Source organism: Macaca mulatta, chromosome X (assembly GCF_049350105.2).
Source record: "Macaca mulatta isolate MMU2019108-1 chromosome X, T2T-MMU8v2.0, whole genome shotgun sequence".
In the NCBI taxonomy this organism is placed as follows: Eukaryota; Metazoa; Chordata; class Mammalia; order Primates; family Cercopithecidae; genus Macaca; species Macaca mulatta.
In genome coordinates this window covers 5,979,723-5,985,895 of record NC_133426.1, presented here as the reverse complement: position 1 = coordinate 5,985,895, position 6,173 = coordinate 5,979,723, and the positions used below count along the sequence as shown (strand labels likewise).

The following is a 6,173-nucleotide window of genomic DNA, read 5'->3' as shown; positions in this document are numbered from 1 at the left end:
CACAGCCATCAGAAACTGATGACTATTCTATGCATTATTCTAGTGCACAATTCCTAATGCAAGCATAGGAAGACACTTTTCTCGTTGGATAATCATCTGATGTACATCATTCTCTTATATTCTGTGTTAGGCTACTCAGATATCTGTAATATCTGTAAATTTACATATCTGTAAATATACCTGTAAATTCAACCTTTTGCTTTGTATTTCATGGCTACATTGAAAAAGTCTCCCAAGCTAGTTAAACAAGACATATTTCCTTTATTTATAAGGAACACTTGGTACTTGCAGCCATCACAACTTGAGTTTACCCCATCTGTTTGTCTGAGCAACACTAATTTTGGGGCTCCTTTAAGTGGGCTTATATCTACAGTTTTGTGACTCCTTTCTTACAGTATCAGAAGAGGAGAAGATGAGTTAAAGCAGTCCAGTTAAAAAAGTCCTGCTTGTAGATAGTAAAGTTTGAATCCTATCTCCACCATCAACTAGCTCTGTGATCTTCAGGGAAGTTACTCAAGTGTGGTATCTTCATCCTTAGAGTGAGTGTGGTGGAAACTATATTAGATAGTGTGCTGGGATTGAAAGGAGATGACACACATGAAAACTTGCAGCACAGGATTTCACATATGAGTTCCACAGAGGACACTGGCATACGCTGGCCTCACTCTGCATAGAATACAATCATTTCTGGGTAGCCCACTCTGCTGAGACCCACCATTAAGAAAGACATATTACATTTTTGCTTCCTCTTCAACTCTTTCCCATTTCTCTATGGCAAATGGGGCATGTCCCAGAAAGAACCACTCCAGCAGAAATTAGTTTTCTCATCTTAAAAAATAAAATTAGATTTTTAACCTGGGTCCGTAATGTAATTAGAGTCCCTATGATGTGTCTCCTGTGTGTATGTGGGGTTTTCTCTTGAAGGAGCATTAAACTAGCCATGAAATACATTAACAGGGTCCGTGGCACCAAAAATTGTAAAACCACTACTGATATTCATTTTCCTTACTAAATCCAGTTATGGGTGAGCTCCAAAATACTCAATTTTATAATGTGAATTTTATTTACAGGCCTTTTTTTTTTTTTTTTTTTTTTTTAAGAGAGAGTGTCTCTGTGTTGCCCAGAGTGAAGTGCAGTGTCACCATCATGGCTCACTGCAGCTTTGACCTCCCAGGATCAGATGATACTCCCACCTCAGCCTCTCAAGTACCTGGGACTACAGGCCTGCACCCCCATAATCATCTAATTTTTTTTGAAGAGACAGGGTTGCACTATGTTGCCCGGGCTGGTCTCAAATTCCTGGGCTCAAGCAATCCACCAATCTCAGCCTCCCTAAATGTTGGGATTACAGACATGAGCCACCATGCCCAGCCTACAGGCCATTTTCAAGAACTATGTTACATTTTCCCTTTTTTTGTGTTGTTTTCTTTAACCTCATTGAAGGGGATAACAGCTGTTTGAAAGAACACAAAGAAACAGCACTAAGAGACCGCCTTTCATGTTCTTACAGAACTGCATTTCATTCTTAAGGATTCCCAAAAATAAAGACCAGCAAGGCTTCCTCCGCACTCATTAGCAGAGCTGTCATCCAGTTATCCTACTAGACTTAGATTCCATGACTTTCTATCATATATTCTGTTTCAGATGAACAACACATCTTATGACTTAGAGAATAAACTATATAAAATGCCCTGGATCTGTGACCTTCAATGTGACCTTCTCCTGGAAACCTTGTTTCCCACAATCAGTTACCGAGCTCATGCCTCATCTTGGAGACCTGATCAAAAGTCTTCTCATCCCAACAGACTTTACTAATTTTCTGTAGTCAGAGTACAGAATACTTTTCTCCAAGCTTCTATGAAATGCATGTTGTGTTGTCCTTATGGTCCTGTTGAACCATTACGTTCCTAAAATAAGTTCCTCTTATTTTCCTTGTTGAGACACTTTTGTTTCAACTTAGGGTAACGAGACTACAAGAATGAGCAAACTGATAGCCATTATTTCTTAGAGTGTTAGGTTCAGTCAATCACAATGTCCTAGGCCTTCTTTTGGGAATGATGACCTCATGTTGAGGGAAGAGTCTTTCTTCCATCTCAGGTTCAGAGCCTTAAGAATGAAGCCTGGAGCCTGGGGGATTAAAGCTCTACTAAATCTGCATAATTTAGCTCAGCCCAGGCTAGACAGCCTTTCTCTCACCTTGAACATTTTCGTCTATCTTAACCCTAATCCCTGCTGCAGAACTTGTTGGAGAACCACAGTCCAAGTAGTATGGCTCCTTCCTATACTGTTGATAGAAATAGAAGGCAGGAAAATTCTGGGCAGAAAAGGGCAGGTCCCCAGTGAGGGCCCCACCCTCAAACCAAAAAGCCTGGAACCATGGCCCAAAGCAAGAACTTACCTCCTTCTTTTCCACCTCGAATTTTGCCTTCTCCAAAACCACCCATGACCCACCCCACCTCCCTATCCTGGCCCACCCCACCTCCCCATCCTGTGCCCATAAAAATTCCAGGCTCAGACAGCAGAGAGGAGAAGCGGCTGGATGTTGGAGACTACGGTTGGACATTGGAGAGAAGCAGCTTGACTTCAGAGGGAGAGCTTGACTCCAGGGGAAGCTTACCTTCGCACTCCATCCCCTTTTCGGCTCCCCTTCCTACTGAGAGCCACTTTCACCGGCAATAAAATCCCCATCTTCAGTTCGTTAGGGCAACCTCACTCCTCCTGGATGCTGGACAAGAACTTGAGTGCCATGAATGTCAGTACAAAAGGCCGTCACACTGACCCTCCACTGAACCGTTAACACTTAAGCCGTCTGCAGATGACAAAGCTAAAAGGCCACTGTAACACTTCCTCTGGGGCTTTAGGAGTCACAGGCACCCTACCCTAGAGGCAGCCATGGGGCCAGTAAAACATCTGGTCAATAGGAAATAATTAATGATTTATTGCTGAATGCATTGACTATATTGTCTGTTCCCTGTACTATAAGTATTTGCTTAAAACATGTATTTATTCTACAAAAAATATTCAGCTCGTAATACGGAGACTGTGTCTTATTTACACATTTCTTAGCAGCACACTTTACATATGGAAGAAACTCATTAACTATTTGCAAATAGCTTATTTCTATTTCTTAATTTTAAAACAGTTTTTTTTTCTAAAGACAGGGTCTCTTTCTGTCACCCAAGCTGGAGTGCAGTGGTCTAATGACAGCTCACTGCAGCCTCAAACTCCCTGGCTCAAGGGATCCTCCTGCCCCAACTTCCTGAGTAGCTAGGACTGAAGGTGTAGACCACCATGTCTGGCTGGGTTTTTTTCTAATTTTTTTTTTTTTTTGTAGACACGAGGTCTTGTTACAAAAGATTGCTTGAGCCCTGGAGTTCAAGACTAGCCTGGGCACCCAGCCTGTTGCCTCCCAAATGCTATAATTACAGGTGTGAGTCACTGTACCTGGCCCCAGACAGCCTGTTTCTAAATATCACCTGCCATGCATTTCAGAACGGATCACAACCCTGCTCTGTCCTTCTTCTGGTGCAGCCTAAGCCATCATACTTACCGTTCCTGAGTTCCATCATTCATGCTCAGGTATTTGAGAAGATAATACCTGTTTGAAAGAACACAGAGAAACAGCACTGAGAGGTTGCCTTTCATATACTTACAAAACTACTTACATTTCATTCTTAAGGATTCCCCCCAAAAAAATACATAGAAAATATATTTTATTCAGCTACTTTAACTTTTTTCTCTAGCCTACATCTATAAGACTACAGTAAATATAGTAAAAACAGGTGGAATAAAATGTCTGTTACAGATTGTCTTTGCTCCAAAGCACAGAAATATGTAATAGAATCTAAAAGCACAATATTTCTCATCTTGAAGAATGAAAATAATGAATTCTGGTAAGCTTTACATTCTTGCTTCTAGTAAAAGAATTCCTGCACGAATATGGTACACAAAAAGTTATATGAGCTTCCAATATGCAAAAGAAATGCATTCAAACATTAAATTTACATAATCCCCTGGTAGGATTTATCTTAACTGCATTGTTCACAAATGATCAAAAGTACTTGAGCAAACTAGCCCTGTATGAAAAATATAATACTACTAAAACCTAATGAACCTTTATATGCAACCTTTTCTACTCCCTGGTTCCACTCTGGAAACCTGGGATATACCTGAAAATAGATAATTACTGATTTCTTGGAAGCAACGAATTGATTGTAAAGGTTGTGTATTGAGAATCACATATATGCCTGGTTCCACATGCTTTGAGATAGTTATGGGGACTTAGGCAATTCACTTTAATTACTGACTCTCATTTTCTTTCTTTGTAATAAGAACCTGCAAGGACTAGTTGTGCTTCTGATGGAAAATAAAGTGAGTTGTGGAAGTGACAATAGTATTGTAAAGGCTGAGTGATTTCTTCTCCCACATGCTCTGTTTTAAACCTATCAGAGTGGAAACAATTCTGTTCTGCTATTGTACAAAAGCAGTCATAGATGAGGAGTTCCAATAAAACTTTATTTATAAAACAGATGGTCAGCTGCATTTGGTCATGGATCATAATTTATCAATCCCCTTTTAAAGGATGGAAAGCAAATTGTTCAGTCATACCTTACGTGGGTTGCTAAACAAGATTTTGAACACATACTAGGTGTTCTTGTTCTAGTGTAGTGAACGTGTTCTTGTTCACTACACTATGTTCACTGTAAAAACTTTGGAAATTTATTTTAAAAATTAAAGAAAGTGACCACCTTTCATCTTCCAGAGATCTTGCATCTTCCAGAGATAACCACGAATAATACTTTTGTATAACTCTCTTTAGTCTTGGTTCAGTAGACTTTAGTGCATGGTTAAGACTGTGTGGGTGGTATATTCCTGTCTAGTCTTTGATTCACTTAACACACATCATAACCACTTTTGGTCACCATTAAAATCCTTCATGGACATCATCTCGATGCAGCAATTTTGCATCCCCTGGAGAACATAGATCAGCTATTTTGCCTCAAGATGGGACTAAATTTGAAGTGCAAGTTGAAATACAGCTCCAGGTGGGACCATATCCAGTCTAGCTCTCTGCTCTCCTTTCCCTAGCCTGCTGTCCTGCCCTTCTCCTGAGAGGTCTCCTTCAGAAAATCATGTTCATTGATGATTTACTGGGTAAAGAAAATGTCGTGCATATACGTAATAGAAAACTACACAGCCGCTCTGCCTTTCTGTGCCAGGGCGGCACGTGGTCCACGCCAAGCGACAGAGACTCTCAGGTTGTGCTCTCAGGATGACCGAGTGGGAGACAGCAGCACCAGCGGTGGCAGAGACCCTTGACATCAAGCTCTTTGGGAAGTGGAGCACCGATGATATGCAGATCAATGACATTTCCCTGCAGGATTACATTGCAGTGACGGAGAAGTATGCCAAGTACCTGCCTCACAGTGCAGGGTAGTATGCTGCCAAACGCTTCCGCAAAGCTCAGTGCCCCATTGTGGAGCCCCTCACTAACTCCATGACGATGCATGGCCGCAACAACTGCAAGAAGCTCATGACTGTGTGCATCGTCAAGTATGCCTTTGAGATCATATACCTGCTCACAGGCGAGAACCTCTGTAAGTCCTGGTGAATGCCATCACCAACAGTGGTCTCTGGGAGGGCTCCACACGCATTGGGCGAGCCGGGACTGTGAGACAACAGGTTGTGGACGTGTCCCCACTGCACCATGTGAATCAGGCCATCTGGCTGCTGTGCAAAGGAGCTCATGAGGCTCCCTTCCGGAACATCAAGACCATTGCTGAGTGCCTGGCAGATGAGCTCATCAATGCCGCCTAGGGCTCCTCCAACTCCTATGCCATCGAGAAGAAGGAAAAGCTGCAGCGTGTGGCCAAGTGTAAGCACCCATTTTCCCGGCTGCTGCCCAATAAACCTGTCTGCCCTTTGGGGCAACCAGAAAAGAAGAAAGAAAGAAAAAAAGAAAGAAAGAAAGAAAGAAAGAAAGAAAGAAAGAAAGAAAGAAAGAAAGAAAGAAAGAAAGAAAGAAAGAAAGAGAGGAAGGGAGGAAGGGAGGAAGGGAGGAAGGGAGGAAAGGAGGAAAGGAGGAAAGGAGGAAAGCAGGAAGGAAGAAAGGAAGGAAGGAAGGAAAGAAAGAAAGAAAGAGAGAGAAAGAAGAAAGAGAAAGAAAGAAAGAG

General features: G+C 41.9%; 1 pseudogene; it reads right to left on the bottom strand.

Moving 5' to 3' along the window:
* Nucleotides 1-5,251: 5,251 nt before the first annotated feature.
* Nucleotides 5,252-5,935, bottom strand: LOC144338818 (uncharacterized; annotated as a pseudogene).
* Between the last annotated feature and the right edge of the window lie 238 nt (nt 5,936-6,173).